This window comes from Saimiri boliviensis, chromosome 5 (assembly GCF_048565385.1).
Source record: "Saimiri boliviensis isolate mSaiBol1 chromosome 5, mSaiBol1.pri, whole genome shotgun sequence".
NCBI lineage: Eukaryota > Metazoa > Chordata > Mammalia > Primates > Cebidae > Saimiri > Saimiri boliviensis.
This window is the reverse complement of record NC_133453.1, coordinates 81408907-81430532: the sequence shown is the minus strand read 5'-3', so window position 1 is coordinate 81430532 and position 21626 is coordinate 81408907. Positions and strand designations below refer to the sequence as shown.

Here is a 21626-nt window from a genome sequence, read left to right as displayed (position 1 = left end):
CATGTATCCTGATATGGTATGGCTCTGTAACTCCACTCAAATCTCACCTCAAATTGTAATAATCCCCACATGTCAAAAGTGGGACCAGGTGGTGGTAACTGAATCATGGAGTCAGTTTCCCCTACAGTATTTTCATCATGGTGAGTGAGTTCTCAAGAGATCTGAGGGTTTTATAAGGGGCTTCCCCCTTTGCTTGGTGCTCATGACTCCTTGTGAAGAGATGCCTTCTACCATGATTTTAAGTTTCCTGAGGTCTCCCCAGCAATGTAGAACTGTGAGTCAATTAAATCTTTTTTCTTTATAAATTACCCAGTCTCAGATATTTCTTTATAGCAGCATGAGAACAGACTAACACATACCCCATAATATAAACACATACTATGTAATCATGAAAATTAAAAATAATTTCTTTTGAAAAGAAAAGAACAAAAGGCCTCCTTGTATATGGCCCCATAAGATATTCAAATGATAAGAATTTGGTCCTAGATATCCTCCTTGGCTTGGGTGACCAGGGGTTAATAAAAGAGTGTGGAATTTAGGATCAGAAAGACTTGGGCTATTCACTTTCTGGAGGACCTGGGACAAATGAACTAACATTGTTCTAAAATGGAAATATCTACATTATAGGGTGCTTGTGATGACAAAACAAGATCACAGACAGGTAGCACCTGTCATCATTAGGCAAATTTAGAAAAAAGGTGATTAAGGCATGCTGACCCCATTCCACTTCACTCAATTATTTTCCCCACTCATACATTTCTTGTACATGCATACATTTTTTTCAAATGGCTGGAAAAAAAGGCCTTTTCCAATATTTTCTCCCTGACTTGTCACTGTTTCTACTCTCCAACAATGAGTGTGTTTCTGGCAGAGTAATGTTGAATGAGTTAAAGTGAGTCAGAGTTGAGAGAAAGGTAAGCTCCAGGCTGTCTCATTCATTGTTCTTTTACATAATCAGTGTGAACAAATATCAAGGTAAGTATATTCTGAGAAATGTATCATGGGAATCACTTTCCTGTCTCAGGCACTTTTTTCACAGAGATAATCAAGCAATTCAATGTAATCATCCTCTGTGTTTAAAGTCTGACTGCCTGGGACAGAGCCTTGCTTAGGTCACACAGCCACATAAACATCCCTGGACTTAGCCCCTTGACACTCTGAAATTTCCCTTTCAGAGCCTTCTCATTTGATTAACAGATTTGCGTTCCATGAACCACACACCATTTCATGTTTAATTCCATATTCCACACATTTTTTTATTTAAAAAGTATATGTAAAGATAAATGGTATTCAAATAACAATAATTCTTTTACCATGTACTTATAAACCAGGTATTTAATATATATTTTCTCATTTTATCTTCCCAATATTCCTGCATGGTAATTATTATTTCCACTTTACAAGAAGAAAACACTAAGTTCTGAAAAGATTATGAGTTTGCTGGCCCAATGATACATGGGTCCATTTGGCTTTCAGAGAATTATCCTTTCAGTGTATCACACTGCCTCTTTAGGTGAGATTTGTTAGTCTACCATTCTGAAACAAAACAGCATCTATATCCTGTGACAGAATTGTGCTGTACTGTTTTTCCTGCTTCCACAGCCAGGAGAATAGCTTTTCTCTGAGTACAATTACTTTCCCTTTATCCACACACTGATTATACTCAGAAACAATGCATCATTTGGTATATTGTTGGTCTATTTTTATAAATCTTGATGCGCTTCTCCCTTCCAACTTATTGGAGGCATAGTTATCTTTCCTAGCTAGTCCAGCTCAAATAAAAACTGGCCAAATGTTGGAAATATTTTTTCTACCTTGAAACAAAATTATGACTTTTACCAAAAAGCCAGCCTCTTATTTTGTCCGTCAGACTGTGCCCTCATTAGTGTGGGAATCAAGAAGGAATTAAGGCAAAGTAGGAGAGGATTAGAATTAGTGTGGAACATCTCTGCTCCTTGATCCCCTGACCTTGTCTCACCCCAACAGGCACTGGAGAGAAGAGACGAAAGATGGCCAGAAACCTCAGTTATTTGTTAGAAAACTACGCTGTAGCATTTAAAAAGTATTCATTTAAAGGTATTTATTTTAAAATATTTTCAAATAAAATCTAACATGAAAAAATGTAGTGTGTCATGCATGTGTACTATTCTAAATGTTGATTTGCAGTGCTGTTACATCTCAAATGAGTTACAGACATAAGAATCAAGTGTTACTAGGAAAATAAAGGAATGGATACAGTCTCATAAATTAAATCACAGAATATAGAGGAATTGTATGACATGCTGACTTTGGAAAAACAGGACCATAAGTCCAAACACTGCTTTTGTCACTTTTTATTGCTTAACAAATATAGAGGATATTTCTAATGCTTAAAAAAAAATGAAGTCCACTTTAACGAAAAGCTTGAGCCCTGGACCATAATTTTTGTACTGCACCATGTTCTTATTTTGCTTGAGGACTAGGGCAGTTAAAACATTTTTTTCTATTGATGGGAATGTAAATTAGTAGTCATTATGGAGAATAGTATGATAGTTCCTCAAAAAACTAAAAATAGACCTACCATACAATGCAGCAATCTCACCATGAAGTATATATCCACAAGAAAGAAAATCAGTATGCCAAAGAGATAGCTGCACTCCCATGTTTACTGCAGCACTGTTCACAATAGCCAAGATTTGGAAGCAATCTAAGTGTCTGTCAGTGGCTGAATAGATAAAGGAAATGTGGTCATATACACATTAATTAATATTCAGCCATAAAAAGAATGAAATCCTATCATTTGCAACAGCGCGGATGGAACTGGAGCACATTAAGTAAAATAAGTCAGACACAAAAAGACAAACTTCACGTGTTCTCACTTATTTCAGGGAGCTAAAAATTAAAACAATTGAACTCATGGAGATAGAGAGTAGAATGTTGTTACCAGAGGCTAAAAGGGGTAGCGGGGAGTGGGGAAAAAGTGGAGATGATTAATGGATGTAAAAATATAGTTAGATAAAATTAATAAAATCTAGTATTTATTTTTATTTCAATAGGTTGTTGGCAAACAGGTGGTATTTGGTTACATGAATAAGTTCTTTTATTTTTCATTTTAATAGGGTTTTGGGGACAGGTGGTGTTTGGTTACAGAAATAATTTTTTTGTTTTTTTTGAGATGGAGTCTCACTCTGTCATCCAAGCTGGAATGCAGTGGCTCTATCTCAATCTTACTGCAACCTCTGACTCCTGGGTTCAAGCAATTCTCCTGCCTCAGCCTCCTGAGTAGCTGGTACTACAGGCACCCAGGACCATGCCCAGGTAATTTTTATATTTTTAGTAGAGATGGGGTTTCACCATGTTGGCCAATTTGGTTTTGAACTCCTGACCTCAAGTGATCTGCCTGCCTTGGCCTCCCAAAGTGCTAAAATTACAGGCATGAGCCACCAAGCCTGGCCTGGTTACATAAATAAGTTCTTTAGCAGTGATTTGTGAGATTTTGGTGCACTCATCTCCAGAGCAGTGTACACTGTACCCAATATGTAGCCTTTTATCTGTCACCCCCTCCCACTCTTTCCTCAAGTCCCTAAAGTCCGTTGTATGATTCTTATGCCTTTGCATCCTTATAGCTTAGCTTTCACTTATGAGTGATAACATACAAGTTTGGTTTTCCATTCCTGAGTTACTTTACTTAGAATAATGGTCTCCAATTCCATCTAGGTTGCTGTGAAAGCCATGATTTCATCCTTTTTATGGCTGAGTAGTATTTCATGGGATGGATGGATACATGTATACGTGCGTGCACGTGCACGCATGCGTGCGCGCGCGCACACACACACACACACACACACACACACACAGACACACATCACAAATTCTTTATCCACTTGATTGAGTGGCATTTGGGCTGGTTTCATATTTTTTGCAACTGAGAATTGTGCCGCTATAAACATGCCTGTGCAGGTATCTTTTTCATATAATGACTTCTTTTTTTTTTTTTTTTCTGAGTAGATACTCAGTAGTGGGATTGCTGGATAAATAGTAGCTCTACTTTTAGTTCTTTAAGGAATCTCCACACTGTTTTCCATGGTGACGGTACTAGTTTATATTCCCACCAGCAGTGTAAATGTGTTCCCTTTTCACCACATCCATGGCAGCATCTATGATTTTTTGATTATGGCCATTCTTGAAGGTGTAAGGTGGTATCGTATTGTGATATCTATTTCCATTTCCTGATAATTAGTGTTTACTGTATTTTCATGTTTCTCGGCCATTTGTATATCTTCTTTTCAGAACTGTCTATACATATCCTTAGCCCACTTTTTGATGGGATTGTTTGTTTGTTTTTTTTCTTGCTGAATTGAATTCTTTATAGATTCTGGATATTAGTCTTTTGTTGGATATATAAATTGCAAAACTTTTCCCACTCTGTAGGCTGTTTGCTCTGCTGATTGTTTATTTTGCTGTGCAGAAGCTTTTTCATTTAATCAAGTCCCATCTATTTATTTTTGTTTTTGTTGTATTTGCTTTTGGGTTCTTGGTCATGAAGTCTTTGCCTAAACCAATGTCAACAAAGGTTTTTCTGATATTATCTTCTAGGATTTTTACAGTTTCAGGTTTCAGATTTAAGTCTCTGATCCACCTCAAGTTGATTTTTGTATAAGGTGAGAGATGATCCAGTTTCATTCTCCTACATGTGGCTTGCCAATGATCCCAGCACCATTTTTTGAATAGGGTATACTTTTCCCACTTTATATTTTTGTTTGCTTTGTTGAAAATCAGTTTGCTGTAAGTATTTGGGTTTATTTCTGGGTTCTGTATTCTATTCCATTGGTCTAGGTTTCCTAGTTTATGCACATAAAGATGTTCATAGTAGCTTCGAATAATCTTTTGTATTGATGTGGTATTTGTTGTAATATCTCCCATTTTGTCTCTAAATGATCTTATTTGGATCTTCTCTCTTCTTTTCTTGGTTAATCTAATTATTTATCTTTTCAAAAAAACAAGTTTTTTGTTTCATTTATCTTTTGTATTTTTTTTTTTTTTTTTTTTTTGCTTCAATTTCATTTGGCTCTACTCTGATCATTGTTATTTTTTTTTCTTCTGCTGAGTTTGGGTTTGGTTTGTTCTAGTTTCTGTAGTTCCTTGAAGTGTGACCTTAGATTGTCTATTGTGCTCTTTCAGATATTTTGATTTAAGCCTATGAACTTTCTTCATATCACCACATTTGCTGTATCACAGAGGTTTTGACAGGTTGTATCACTATTATCATTCAGTTCAAAGAATTTTTAAATTTTCATCTTGATTTCACTGTTGACCCAATGATAATTCAGGAGCAAGTTATTTAATTTCCATGTACTTGTATGGTTTTGAAGGTTCCTTTTTGAGTTGATTACCAATTTTATTACACTGTGATCTGAGAGAGTGCTTGATATAATTTCAGTTTTCTTAAATTTATTGAGACTTGTTTTGTGGCCTATCATATGGTCTGTCTTAAAAAGTGTTCCACGTGCTGATGAATAGAATGTATATTATGCAGTTGTTGGGTAGAATGTTCTGTAAATAACTGCTAAGTCCATTTGTTCTAATGTATAGTTTAAATCCATTGTTTCTACATTGACTTTCTGTCATGATGACCTGTCTATTGCTGTCAGTGGAATACTAAAGTCCCCCACTATTAATATGTTGCCGTCTATCTTATTTTTTAGGTCTAGTAATAATGGTTTTATAAATCTGGGGGCTCCAATGTTAGGTGCATATATGTTTAGGATCGTGACATTTTTCTGTTGAACAAGTTGTTTTATCATTATATAATGTCCCTCTTTGGTTTTTTAAACTACTGTTGCTTTAAAGTTTGTTTTGTCTGATATAAGAATAGCTACTCCTGCTCATTTTTGGTTCTCATTTGCATGAAATATCTTTTTCTACCCTTTTATTTTAAGCTTATGTAAGTCCTTATGTGTTAGGTGAGTCTCTTGAAGACAGCAGATACTTGGTTGGTGAATTCTTATCCATTCTGCCATTCTGTGTCTTTTAAGTGGAACATTTCAACCACTTACATTCAATTTTTGTATTGAGATATGAGGTACTATTCTATTCGTCATGCTATTTGTTGCCTCAATACCTTGTTTTTATTTTTGTTTTCCATCGTGCTTTTGTTATATAGGTCCTGGGAGATTTATGCTTTAATGAGGTTCTACTTTGGTAGCTTTTTGAGTATTTGTTTCAAGATCTGGAGCTCCTTTTGGAAGTTCTCATAGAGCTGGCTTGGGAGTTGCAAATTCTCTCAGCCTTTGTTTGCCTGAAAAAGACTATCTTTCTGAACTAAAACAAATTTACAAGAAAAAAATAACCCAACCAAAAAGTGGGTGAAGGATAGGAATAGATACTTTTCAAAAAACGACATTTATGCAGCCAACAAACATGAAAAAAAATGCTCATCATCACTGGGCATTAGAGAAATGCAAATCAAAACCACATTGAGATACCATCTCATGCCACTTAGAATGGTGATCATTAAAAAAGTCAGGGGACAACTCTCATGCTGGAGGGGATGTGGAGAAATAGGAATGCTTTTACACTGTTGGTGGGAGTATAAATTAGTTCAACCATTGTGGAAGATAGTGTGGTGATTCCTCAAGGATCTAGAACTAGAAATACTACTTGACCCAGCAATCCCATTACTGGATATATACTGAAAGGATAAGAAATTATTCTATGATAAAGACACATGTACACATATGTTCATTGCAGCACTGTTCACAATAACCAACCCAAATGCCCATCAATGATAACTGGATAAAGAAAACGTGGCATGCATACACCATGGAATACTAGGCAGCCATAAAAAGGGATGAGTTCATGTCCTTTACAGGGACATGGATGAAGTTGGAAACCATCATTCTCAGCAAACCGACAGAAGAATAGAAAACCAAACACCACATGTTCTCATTCATAAGTGGGTGTTGAACAATGAGAACACATGGACACAGGGAGGGGAACATCACACACTGGGGCATGTTGGGGTATGGGGGGTGCTAGGGGAAGGACAGCAGGGGATGGGGGTATCAGGGAGGGATAACATTAAGAGAAATACCTAATGTAGGTGACAGGGGGATGGATGCAGCAAACCACCACGGATGGCATGTATATACCTATGTAACAAACCTGCATGATCTACACATGTACCCCAGAACTTAAAAGTATGATAATAATAATAAAAGACTGTCTTTCCTCCATCTATGAAGCTTAGTTGCTCTAGATTCAAAATTCTTGGCTGATAATTGTTTTGTTTAAGGAGACTAAAGATAGGGCCCCAATCCCTTCTAGCTTGCAGGGTTTCTGCTGAAAAACCTGCTACTAATCTGATAGGTTTTCCTTTATAGGCTACTTGATGCTTCTCCCTCACAGCTCTTAAGATTCCTTCCTTTGTATTTATTTTAGAAAACCTGATGACTATGCCTAGGTGATGATATTTTTGCAATAAATTTCCCAGACATTCTTTGAGCTTCTTGTACTTGGATGTATAGGTTCTGCCATTTAACACAATCTCATACTTCTTTGAGGCATTATTCATTTTTAAAAATTCTTTTTTTCTTTATCTTTGTCACAGTTAATGCAAAAGCCTTGTCTTCAGACTCTGAAGTTCTTTATTCTACTTGCTTGATTCTATTGCTGAAACTTTCCAGTGTGTTTTGCATTTTCTAAGTGTGTCCTTTATTTCCAGAAGTTGTGACTGTTTTTTATTTCACTGAAGCTTTTTCCGTTCATATGTTGTATCACTTTTTTGATTTCATTAAGTTGGACTTCACCTTTCTCTGGCGCCTCCTTGATTAGCTTAACAATTGACTTTCTGAATTCTTTTTCTGGCAATTCAGTGATTTGCTTTTGGTTTTGACTCATTGCTGGTGAGCCAGTGTGATCTTTTAGGGGTGTTAAAGAACCTTGTCGTGTTACCAGAATTGTTTTTCTGGTTCCTTCTGATTCAGGTAGACTATGTCAGAGGGAAGATCTTGGGCTCAAGGGATGCTGTTCAGATTCTTTTGTCCCATGGGCTGCCCCCTTGATGTGGTGCTCTCCCCCTTCCTCTAGGGATATGGCTTCCTGAGAGCTGAATTGCAGTGATTGTCATTTCTCTTCTGAATCTAGCCACCCAGTGGAACTACTGGACCCTGGGCTGGTACTGGGGAGTGTCTGCACAGAGTCCTGTGATGTGAACTGTCTTCAAGTCTCTCTGCCATAGACAGCAGCACCTGTTCCAGTGGAGGTTGCAGGGGAGTGAAGTGGACTCCATGAGGGTCCTTAGTTGTTTTGCTTATTGTGCTAGTTTCATGTTAGTTGGCCTCCAGCTAGGGGGTGGTGCTTTCAAAAGAGTGTTAGCTGTGATAGTGTAGGGAGGATCAGGCAGTGGGCAGGGCCATATAGCTCCCAAGAGATTATATCCTTTGTCTTTGGCTACCGGGGCAGGCAGAGAAAGTCCATCAGGTGGGGACAGGCTTAGGCATGTCTGGGCTTTTAGTCTCCTTGGAAGGGCTTGCAGTGGCTGCTGTGGGGGATAGGGGTGTGGTTCTGAGGCCAATGGAGTTATGTTCCTAGGGAGATTAGGGCTGCCTCTGTGCATCATGTAGGTTGCCAAGAAAGTGAGGGAAAGCTCATAGTTACAGGCTTTACCTAGCATCTCTGAAGCCCAAATGGCTGGGCTCACTCCAACCGTGTCCCTCTGACAGCACTGAATTTGTTTTCAGGCAGAGGGTAAGCAGGGCTGAGAACCGGCCCTAGGCTACCAGCCTCCCAGCTGAGAAAGTAAGCAAGGCTTTCATATTTCATGCCTCTCTGCCTACCACGGTTTCTGCGCTGTGTCTGCACTCCCAATTCAAACACCCCCACCCCAAGTTCTGTCCAGGAAGCTTTGCATTTGGTTGAAATCGTTATAAAATTTAGCTGGATGTTTCCTTCTCTCTGCTCATTTCCCAGTTCCTCTGGCAGCCCTCCCACAAAACCCTGTGAAACGAAGTCAGAAATGGCTTCCCTGGGGTCTGAAAGGCCCATAGGGCTCTTCTTGCTGCTGCTTCTATCCCTGTATTTTACTCAACTCTCTAAATTCCTCTCAGCTCCAAGTAAGGTCAAATTCTTCTCCTGTAATCTAGGATCTGGACCTTCAGTTTCCCCAGTGAGAGTGTATGTTTGGGGGTGGACAATCCCCCTTTTATGCTTTGGGCACTCACAGTTTTTTGGCTGTCTCCAGGGGCCTGCAGCAGCAATCCACTTCCTTCAGAAGGTCTGTGGACTCTCTTGGCTGTTCCTGCGGTACAGGAACAGAAGTTTACAATGTGAGCAGAAGTTTATAATGTGAGTCTCTTGGAGCAAAAGTTTACAATGTGAGTCCCCACATGCTGCTCTGTCCATCCAAGTGGGAGCTGCAAGTTAGTCCTGCCTCCTAACCACCATTTCCCCCAAGATCTAGTATTTGATAGCATAACAGAGTGACTATAGTCAACAATCATTTACTATATATTTAAAAATAACTAAAAGAGTGGAACTGGAATGTTCCTAACACAAATAAATAATTTCTTGAGGTGATGGATAACTTAATTATCCTGGTGTGATTACTACACATGGTATGCCTGTATTAAAACATCAAATGTATCCAATTAGTATATACATTTATTATTTGCCCATAGTAAATAAAAATAAAAAATTTTTAAAAATTCATTTCTAATTTTTTTCACTATTATTTTTGCATGTTAAACAAAGCATGTGCCAGCAGCATGGCACACTGACCCACATGGACAGCTTTCCTAACAGACATAAAAGGAGTATTGTGTAAAGGTTAACATGGGTTAGTTTTAAGGAATAAAAAAAGATAACCCCAAGTTTTAGAAATGAAGACTGTAAGCTCACAAGCTGATACCACTGTGGCCCAGAGAGGATCAAACTTGGAATAGGCCGCCATGCCAAAGTGCTGGGGTTCTGCAGGATGCATACACTGGGTCCTGGTCTGTAGGAGGTTACCGTTGAACCTGAAACTTCTACATTAAGCCAAGACCAGGAAACTCTGTACCTTCAGTGAAAGAGGATTAACAACCCGATGACTAGTCTTGAAATGCAAAGAAAGTTTGTCTCTGCAGCACATGTGGGTACAAAAACAGTCTCCAGTAAGAAACTGCAGTAACGCATCACTTGTGTTTGTAGAATGTTGATTTATGCTACCTACATGGTGCCAAGGTCCTTAAAAAAATAAGTTAGTGTCAAACTAGTCCTGGACTGTGGATACACTTACAGTCTCTAGCAGAAGCAAATAGACACTTGCTGCCTGGGGAGACTTGCAAAAATCTATGTGTACTGAATTCCCATGGTAAAATAGATATGGACTAAAAAATTAAAATTATAGGTAAAATGAAGAAAGACTAATGAGAGAAATCAGATATAACAGGAAGATGAGTAACTCAAGAATTTCAGATAGATCAACAACCTGAAAGAAGTTATAATATCTCTGTTTAAAATGATTAGACAAAAGATGAAACAGAAAAATGTAGAAAAAGGGAATACATTTAAAAAACAGGTAAATTTGAAAAAGTAATAATTAGCATACCTACAAATAAAAAAAGTTTAGTAAAATAAAAATCTTAATGGATGTATATTTGTTATCTGTTGCCACAATAATGCTGTCGCCACAGGTCCTGAAAGGCACACAGCAAGCATTTCCTACTCATGTACCTGGGGTCAGCTGGGCTGGCAAAGTGACCTTGCTGATCTTGGTGGGCTTGCTCACTTCTGGGGCTCGGCTGGCTTTTGGATGATCTAGGCTGGCCCTCACTGGGGTGATGAGGTGCCTGGGCTCTGTTTCATATGTTTCTCTTCCTCCAGGAGACCAGCCTAGGCATGTTAGTATGACAATGAGGAGGTACGAGGGCATAAACAACTGGCACATTGTCAGTTCTGCCTCATTTTCTTGATCAAAATAATGGCATGATCAAGTCCATGGTCAAGGGGCAGTAAATGTTACCCGGTTTATGATGAGAAGGCATTGCATAGTTATATGGAATAGGGTAGATACAGAGAGGAGAAAATAATTGAGGACATTACTGCAACTAACCACAGATAGGTTAAGAGCTGGTTAAACACACCCAGAGAATGTGTGAAGAAAAATCTGAGAAAATTTCTCATTTAGTTGCAGAGACAAACTGAATGCATGAAAGGGAAGTTAATACATTAAGAGGTCAAGCTGAGATGGTCTAACATACATCTAAGATGGGTGCCAGAAGAAGATAACATATTCAAGGAAGAAATAGTGAGAAGTTCCTGGAATTGATAACAGACAGACTTTTTGATAATTTGAAAGCACAAAGAGCCATGAGAATATTTTTTTAAGTCACATCAAACATATTTAATAAAACTTCAGGATATAAAGAGAAAATCTAGAAGCAACCAGAAAGAAGAGACAGATTAGTTACTCAAACACAAGCAAAGGAAAACAAACTTTTCATCAGCAACAATGGGTACCAGAAGACAATGAATGAATATCCTATGAGCGCTGAAGGAAAATCACTGGCAATCTGGAATTCTAGACCATGCTAAATAGTCACTCAAAAATGAGGGTAAAACAAGGATAGTTTTCAGCTCAAAGTCCATACTGAAGAACTATTATATAACATGCTTTAGAAAGAAAGAACCCCAGAAGGAAGGAGATCTGAGAAGCAATGGTGATCAAAGACATTGGCAGACATGGATAATGTAAATTATCAACTGTCTATAAAGCAGTAACCATAAGACTAACAGGGAAGGAGGAATGAAAACAAGACAAATTAAGTCACTTTATACCAAAAATGTGAAGTAGTAATTAAAGTGTTCCAAGTTGCTTCTGTTATGCAGAAGAATATAGGCATTTATTAACCTTAAATTTTGTTAAGTATGCTTGTTAAAATGTAAAGGTAACTATTGAAAGAATAGAAATAAAATATATAACTTCCAAAACAACAGAAGGAAATGGGGTATACGAAGAATCATGTAATCTTTTTTTTTTTTTTTAATCACTTTCACCAAGGCTGGAGTGCAGTGCCATGATCTTGGCTCACTGCAACCTCTGCCTCCCGAGTTCAAGCAATTCTCATGCCCTCCTGAGTAGCAGGGACTACAGGTGCCTGCCACCATGCCCAGCTAATTTTTATATTTTTAATAGAAATGGGGTTTCACTATGTTGGCTAGGCTGGTCTCAAACCCCTGATGTCAAGTTATTTGCCCACCTCAGCCTCCCCAAATTCTGGGATTACAGGTGTGAGCCACTGCACCCAGCACAGAGAACCTAATGATTCTGTAGAAGGTAGGAAGGAGGTGGGAAGGAGATGAAAAAAAGTACAAACACACACACATACACACACACACACACGTGACAAAATAAGAAGAAATGAGTAAAAATACATCAGGAATCACAGTATTTGTAAATGTATTAAACGCAGATAAAAAATAACTTTTTGGAAATTCATTGATGTATTGTTAACCTAATGCACTCCTAAAACATAATGACAAAAAATTTTGAAAGGACAATATATATAAAACCAACAAAATATCAGTATTCATCGTATATAAAAATCTCCTACAATAACACGTTTGATGATTTGACAGAAGCAGGCTTCAGAAGGTGGAAATAACCAACTTCTCCGAGCTAAAGGAGCATGTTCAAACCCAAAGCAAGGTAGCTAAGAACCTTGAAAAAAGGTTAGACAAAATGCTAACTAGAAAAACCAGTTTAGAGAAAAACATAAATGACCTGATGCAGCTGAAAAACACAGCATGAGAAGTTCATGAAGCATATACAATTTTTTTTTTTTTTTTGAGACGGAGTTTCGCTCTTGTTACCCAGGCTGGAGTGCAATGGCGCGATCTCGGCTCACCCCAACCTCTGCCCCCTGGGCTCAGGCAATTCTCCTGCCTCAGCCTCCTAAGTAGCTGGGATTACAGGCACGCGCCACCACGCCCAGCTAGTTTTTTGTATTTTTAGTAGAGACGGGGTTTCACCATGTTGACCAGGATGGTCTTGATCTCTCGACATCGTGATCCACCCGCCTCGGCCTCCCAAAGTGCTGGGATTACAGGCTTGAACCACCGCGCCCGGCCTTAGCATATACAATTTTAAAAGCCAAATCGATCAAGTGGAAAAAAAGATATCAGAGACTGAAGATTAACTCAATGAAATAAAGTGAGAAGACAAGATTTAAAAAAAAAAAAAAAAGAGTGAAAAAAAATGAACACAGCCTCCAAGCAATATGAGATTATGTGAAATGAAAAGGCCAAATTTACATTTGATTGATGTACCTAAAAATGACGGGGAAAATTAAACCAAGTTGGAAAAACAATCTTCAGGATATTATCCAGGAGAACTTCCCTAATCTAGCAAGGAAGGCCAACATTCAAATTCAGGAAATACAGAGAACACCACAAAGATATTCCTCGAGAAGAGCAACCCCAAGACACATAATTGTCAGATTCACCAGGGTTGAAATGAAGGAAAAAATGCTGGACAGCCAGAAAGAAAGGTCAGGTTACCCACAAAGGAAAGCCCATAGGCTCACAGTGGATCTCTTGGCAGAAACCGTATAAGCCAGAAGGGAGTGGGGGCCAATATTCAACCTCCTTAAAGGAAAGAATTTTCAACCCAGAATTTCATATCCAGCCAAACTAAGCTTCATAAGTGAAGAAGAAATAAAATTCTTTACGAACAAGCAACTGCTGAGAGATTCTGTCACTACAAGACCAGCCTTACAAGAGCTCCTGAAGGAAGCACTAAACACGGAAAGGAACAACTGTAAAACCATAACAAATTGTAAAGACCATCAGTGCTATAAAGAAACTGCATCAACTAACGGGAAAAATAACCAGTCAGCATCATAATGGCAGGATGAAATTGATACATAACAATATTATCTTAAATGTAAATGAGATAAATGCCTCAATTAAAAGATTCAGACTGACAAATTGTATAAAGAGTGAAGACCCAACAGTATGCTGTAATCAGGAGACTCATATCACATGCAAAGACATACATAGGCTCAAAATAAAGGGAGGGAGGAAGATTTACTAAGCAAATGGAAAGCAAAATAAAAGCAGGCATTGCAATCCTAGTCTCTGATAAAACAGGCTTTAAACCAACAAAGGTCAAAAGAGACAAAGAAGGGCATTACAATAATAGTAAAGGGATCAATGCAACAAGAACTAACTATTCTAAATATACATACACCCAATGCGGGAGCACACAGATTCATAAAGCAAGTTCTTAGAGACATACAAAGAGACTTAGCCTCCCACACAATAATAATGGGAGACTTTAACACCCCATTGTCAATATTGGACAGATTAACAAGACAGAAAATTAACAAGGATATCCAGGAATTGAACTCAGCTCTGGACCAAGTGGACCTAATAGACATCTACAGAACTCTCCACCTCACATCAACAGAATATACATTTTTATCAGCACCACATCACTCCTACTCTAAAATTTACCACATAATTGGAAGTAAAACACTCCTCGACAAATGCAAAAGAATGGAAATCATAACAAACAGTGTCTCAGAGCACAGTGCAATCAAATTAGAACTCAAGATTAAGAAACTCACTCATAACCACACAACTATATGGAAACTGAGCAACCTGCTCCTAAATGACTATTGAATAAACAATGAAATGAAGGCAGAAATAAAGATGTTCTTTGAAACCAGTGAGAACAAAGACACAATGTACAATAATCTCTGGGACACATTTTAAAGCAGTGCATAGAAGGAAATTTATAGCACTAAATGCCCACAAGAGAAATGAAGAAAGATCTAAAATCAACACCCTAATGTCACAATTAAAAGAACTAGAGAAGCAAGAACAAAAAAATGCAAAAGCTAGCAGAAGACAAGAAATAACTAAGATCAGAGCAGAACTGAAGGAGATAGAGACACAAAAAAGCCTTCAAAAAAATCAATGAATCCAGGAGCTGTTTTTTTTTGTTTTTTTTTTTAAAGATCAACAAAATAGATAGACTGCTAGCCAGACTAATAAAGACAAGAGAGAAAAATCAAATAGATGCAATAAAAATGATAAAGGATCTAAGATCAACAAAACAGACACACCACTAGCCAGATTAATTGAAAAAAAGAGAGAGAGAAAGAAGAATCAAATAGATGCAATAAAAAACGATAAAGGGGATATCACCAATCAATTCCACAGAAATACAAACTACCATTAGAGATTTCTACAAACAACTCCATGCACATAAACTAGTAAACCTGGAAGAAATGGATAAATTCCTGGACACTTGTACCCTCCCAAGCCTAAACCAGGAAGAAGTTAAAACCCTGAATAGACCAATAACAAGGGCTGAAATTGAGGCAGCAATTAATAACCTACCAACCAAAAAAAGCCCAGGTCTAGATGGGTTCACAGCCAAATTCTACCAGACGTACAAAGAGGAGCTGGTACCATTCCTTCTGAAACTATTCCAAACAATCCAAAAAGAAGGAATCCTTCCCAAATCATTTTATGAGACCAATATCATCCTGATACCAAAACCTGGTAGAGACTCAACAAAAAAAGAAAACTTCAGGCCAATAACCATGATGAACATAAATGCAAAAATCTTCAATAAAATACTGGCAAACCGATTGCAACAGCACATCGAAAAGCTTGTCTATCATGATCAAGTAGACTTCATCCTGGAGATGCAAGGCTGGTTCAACATACACAAGTCTCTAAACATAATCCACCACGTAAACAGAACCAAAGACAAAAACCACATGATTATCTCAGTAGACACAGATGCACAGAAGGCCTTCAAGAAAATCCAGCAGTGCTTTATGCTAAAAGCTCTCAGTAAACTAGGTATCGATGGAATGTATCTCAAAATAATAAAAGCTATTTGTGACAAACCCACAGCCAATATCATACACAATGGGTAAAAACTGGAAGCATTCCCTTTGAAATCTGGCACTAGACAAGAATGCCCTCTCTCACCACTCCTATTCAATATAGTATTGGAAGTTCTAGCCAGAGCAATTGGGCAAGAAAAAGAAACAAAAGGTATTCAGTTAGGAAAGGAGGAAGTCAAATTGTCTCTATTTGCAGATGACATGATTGTATATCTAGAAGACCCCATCATCTCAGCTCAAAATCTCCTGAAACTGATAAGCAACTTCAGCAAAGTCTCAGGATATAAAATCAATATGCAGAAATCACAAGCATTTCTCTATACTAATAACAGACTAACAAAGAGCCAAATCAAGAGTGAGCTCCCATTCACAATTGCTAAAAAGAGAATAAAATACATAGGAATACAACTAACAAAGAATTTGTAAAGGACCTCTTCAAGGAGAACTACAAATCACTGTTCAAGGGAATAAGAGAGGACACAAACAGATGGAAAAACATTCCATACTCATGGTTAGGAAGAATCAATATCATAAAAATGGCCATACTGTCCAAAGTAATTTATAGGTTCAATGCCATCCCCATCAAGCTAACATTGACCTTCTTCACAGAATTGGGAAAAACATTTCAAACTTGATATGGAATCAAAAGAGAACCTGCATAGCCAGGACAATCCTAAGCAAAAAGAACGAAGCTGGAGGCATCATGCTACCTGACATCAAACTATACTACAAGGCTACAGTAATCAAAACAGCATGGTACCGGTACCAAAACAGAGATATAGACCAATGAAACAGAACAGAGGCCTCAGAGGATATGCCACACATCTACAACCATCTGATCTTTGACAAACCTGACAAAAACAAGCAACAGGGAAAGGATTCCCTGTTTAATAAATGGTGTTGAGGAAACTGGCTAGCCATATGCAGAAAGCAGAAACTGGACCCCTTCCTGACACCTTACACTAAGATTAATTCCAGATGGATTAAAGACTTAAACACAAGGCCTAACACCATAAAAGCCCTAGAAGAAAACCTAGGCCAAACCATTCAGGACATAGGCACAGGCAAGGTCTTCATGACTAAAACACCAAAAGCATCAGCCACAAAAGCCAAAATAGACAAATGAGATCTAATTAAACTCTAGAGCTTCTGTACAGCAAAAGAAACATCATTAGAGTCAACTGTCAACCAACAGAATGGGAAAAACATTTTCAGTCTACCCATCTGACAAAGGGCTAATATCTAGAATTTACAAAGAACTAAAACTGATTTACAAGAAAAAAACAAACTCATTCAAAAGTTGGCAAAGGATATGAACACTTTTCAAAACAAGATGTATATGAGGCCAACAAACATATGAAAAAATGCTCATCATCACTGGTCATTAGAGAAATGCAAATCAAAACCACATTGAGATACCATCTCATGCCACTTAGAATGGCGATTGTTAAAAAATATGGAGACAGCAGATGCTGGAGAGGATGTGGAGAAATTGGAACACTCAGACTGCTGGTGGGAGTGTAAATTAGTTCAACCATTGTGGAAGACAGTGTGGTGATTCCTCAATGACTTAGAAATAGAAATTCCATTTGACCTAGCAGACAATCCCATTACTGGGTATACACTCAAAGGATTATAAATTATTCTATTATAAAGACATGCTCATGTATGTTCATTGTGGCAAAGATCTGGAACCAACCCAAATGCCCATCGACGATAGACTGGATAGGGAAAATGTGGCACATATACACTGTGGAATACTATGCAGTCATAAAAAAAACAATGAGTTTGTGTCCTTGTAGGGACATGGATGAACCTGGAAACCATCATTCTCAGCAAACTGACACAAGAACAGAAAACCAAATACTGCATGTTCTCACTCGTAGGTGGGTGTTGAACAATGAGAACACATGGACACAGGGAGGGGAGTATCATACACTGGGGTTTGTTGGGTGGGGCTAGGAGAGGGACAGCAGGGGGTGGAGAGGTTGGGGAGGAATAACGTGGGGAGAAATGCCAGATTTAGGTGACAGGGGTATGGAAGCAGCAAACCACATTGCCATGTATGTACCTATGCAACAATCCTGCAGGATCTGCACATGTACCCCAGAACCTAAAGTACAATTAAAAAAAAGATAAAGGAGATATCACCACTGATCCCACAGAAATAGAAACTACCATCAGAGAATACTATACATAATTCTATGCAAATAAACTAGTAAATCTAGAAGAAATGGAAAAAATTCCTGGACACATGCCTCCCAAGACTAAACCAGGAAGAAGATGAATCCCTGAATAGACCAATAACAAGGTCTAAAATTGAGGTCACAATTAACAGCGTACCAACCAAAAAAGTTCAGGACCCGACATGTTCACAGCTGAATTCTACCAGAGGTACAAAGAGGAGATTGCAGCATTCCTTCTTAAATTATTCCAAGCAACAGAAAAAGAGGGAATCCTCCCTAACTCATTTTATAAGGCCAACATCATTTTGCTAACAAAACCTGGCAGAGACACAACTAAAAAAGAAAATTTCAGGCCAATATCCCTGATGAACATTGATGCAAAAAGCCTCAATAAAATACTGGCAAACTTAATCCAGTAGCACATCAAAAAGCTTATCTATCATGATCAAGTCAGGTTTATCTCTGGGATGCAAGATTGGCTCAACATATGCAAATCAATAAATGTAATCTGTCACATAAACCAAACCAATGACAAAACCACAATTATCTCAATAGATGCAGAAAAGGCCTTCAACAAATTTCAACAGCTCTTTATGCTAAAAACTGTGAATAAACTAGGTATTGAAGAAATGTATCTCAAAATAATAAGAGCAATTTATGACAAACCCACAGCCAATATCATACTGACTGGGCAAAAACTAGAAGGATTACCTTTGAAATCTGGCACTAGACAAGGATGCCCTCTCTCACCACTCCAATTCAGCATAGTATTGGAAGTTCTGGCCAGGAGAATCAGGCAAGAAAAAGAGATAAAGGGTATTCAGTTAGGAAAAGAGGGAGTCAAATTGTCTCTATTTGGAGATGACATGATTGTAATTTAGAAGATCCCATTGTTTCAGCCCCAAATCTTCTTAAGCTGATAAGCAACTTCAGTAAAGTCTCAGGATACAAAATCAACGTGCAAAAATCACAAGCATTTATATTCACCAATAATAGACAAATATAGAGCCAAGTCATGAGTGAACTTCCATTCACAATTGCTATGAAGAGAATAAAATACTTAGAAATACAACTACAAAGGATGTGAAGAACCTCTACAAGGAGAACTACAAACCACTGCTCAAGGAAATGAGAGAGGACACAAACAGATGGGAAAATATTCCATGCTCATGGATAGGAAAAATCAATACCTGAAAACAGCCATACTGCCCAAAGTAATTTACAGATTCATGCTATACCCACCAAACTGCCATTGACTTTCTTCACAGAATTGGAAAAAACCACCTTAAATTTCATGTGGAAGCAAAAAAGAGCCCACATAGCAAAGACAATCCTAAGCAAAACAAAAACAAAAACAAAAACAAAAACAAAAAACCAAAGCCGGAGGCATCAGGCTACCTGACTTCTACTATACTACAAGGCTACAGCAATCAAAACAGCATGGTCCTGGTACCAAAACAGATATATAGACCAATGGAACAGAACAGAGGCCTCGGAAGCAATGACACACATCTACAACCATCTGATCTTTGACAAACCTGACAAAAACAAGCAATGGGAAAGGATTCCCTGTTTAACAAATGGTGTTAAGAAGACTGGCTAGCCATATGCAGAAAGGTGAAACTGGATCCTTTCCTTATACCTGACACAAAAATTAACTCAAGATAGATTAAAGATTTAAACATAAGACCCAAAATCATAAAAACCCTAGAAGAAAACCCAGGCAATACCATTCAGGACATAGGCATAGGCAAGGACTTCATGACTAAAACACCAAAAGTAATGGCAACAAAAGCCAAAATAGACAAAGGAGATCTAATTAAACTTAAGAGCTTCTGCACAGCAAACAATCACTAGAGTGAACAGGCAACCTACAGAATGGGAGATAATTTTTGCAGTCTATGCATCTGACAAAGGGCTAATAGCCAGAATCTACAAAAAACTTAAATTTAAAAGAAAAAAAAACAAACAACCCCATCAAAAAGTGGGCAAAGGATACGAACAGACACTTCTCAAAAGGAGACATTTATGCAGCCAACAAGCATATGAAAACATGCTCATTATCACTGGTCATTACAGAAATGCAAATCAAAACTACATTGAGATACCATCTCATGCCACTTAGAATGGCAATCATTAAAAAATCAGGGAACAACAGACGCTGGAGAGGATGTGGAGAAATAGGAATGCTTTTACACTATTGGTGGGAGTGTAAATTAGTTCAACCACTGTGGAAGACAGTGTGGTGATTCCTCAAGGATCTAGAACAAGAAATATCACTTGACCCAGCAATCCCATTACTGGTTATATACCAAAAGGATTAGAAATCATTCTATTATAAAGACACACGCACACGCATGTCTATTGTGGCACTGTTCACAAGGGCAAAGACTTGGAACCAACTCAAATGCCCATTAATGATATACTGGATAAAGAAAATGTGGCATATACACACCATGGAATTCTCTATGCAGCCATAAAAAAGAATGAGTTCCTGTCCTTTGTAGGGACATGGATTAAGCTGGAAGCCATCATTCTCAGCAAACTGACACAAGAACCGAAAACCAAACACCACATGTTTTTACTCATAAGTGGGAGTTGAACAATGAGAACACATGAACATAGGGAGGGGAACATCACACAACATGGTCTGTCAGGGTGGGGAGCTAGAGGAGGAAGGAGAAATACCTAATGTAGCTGACAGGGTGATGGATGCAGCAAACCAGCATGTATAACTATGTAACAAACCTGCATGTTTGTTACATATACCCCAGAATTGAAGTATATATAAAGAAATACTAAAAAGAAATCTGACTCATCAAAAAAATCTCCTACAAATTAGTAAGACAAAAGTAAAATACTCAGAAGAAAAAATAAGAAGGAAGAAGAAAGCTGAAAAACCACCAAATATATATAAAGGTGTTTAATCTCACTAGTAATCAGGGAAATGAAATAATGCAAAGAGATACCATTTTACAGTCATTACATTAGCAAAAGATTTATTGGCAAGAATATGGGGAAATGGGGTATATTATACACTGTTGACACAAATGTAACTTGGTAAAACTATTTTGCAGTGTAATACTATCTAATAAAATTGAATACGTGCGAACATATTACTACCACATATTAGAGAAACTCTCATGTGCATACACAAGAAGATACCCACAAGGGTGTTCATAGGAAAAAACTGGAACATTAAAAAGCCAGTTCAAAAAGAATACATACATGTTATATTTACATATTATACATCATATATGATATATACATATATTTCTTATATATACACATCTACCATATATATACATATACCATATATATTATATACATATATACATATACTATATTTATGTATACACACACACACATACACACACACACCTTAAACCTGTTCATGTAGTTATAAGTACATATAAGGACAAGTATTAAAATGTACCCCAAAAGCATACCTACCAACTCTCCAACTTTAGGACAGTGATTACCTTCAGGAAGAAAGTGAAGGTAATCTTAAGGAATGTGGACAGGACTTTAATGAAATCCTTCTTTTAAAAAACTA

At 37.7% G+C, this 21626-nt stretch overlaps 1 protein-coding gene across 1 annotated transcript in view; it reads right to left on the bottom strand.

Annotated features, from left to right (window-relative positions):
- Window positions 1-5001: 5001 nt before the first annotated feature.
- The window catches only part of CCDC148 (coiled-coil domain containing 148), a 342429-nt gene continuing 325804 nt past the window's right edge, over window positions 5002-21626 (bottom strand). Inside the window, exon 14 of the mRNA XM_074399652.1 lies at window positions 5002-9277. The gene's annotated coding sequence lies outside the window, so the exon portion shown is untranslated. The remainder of the gene's footprint in view (window positions 9278-21626) is intronic.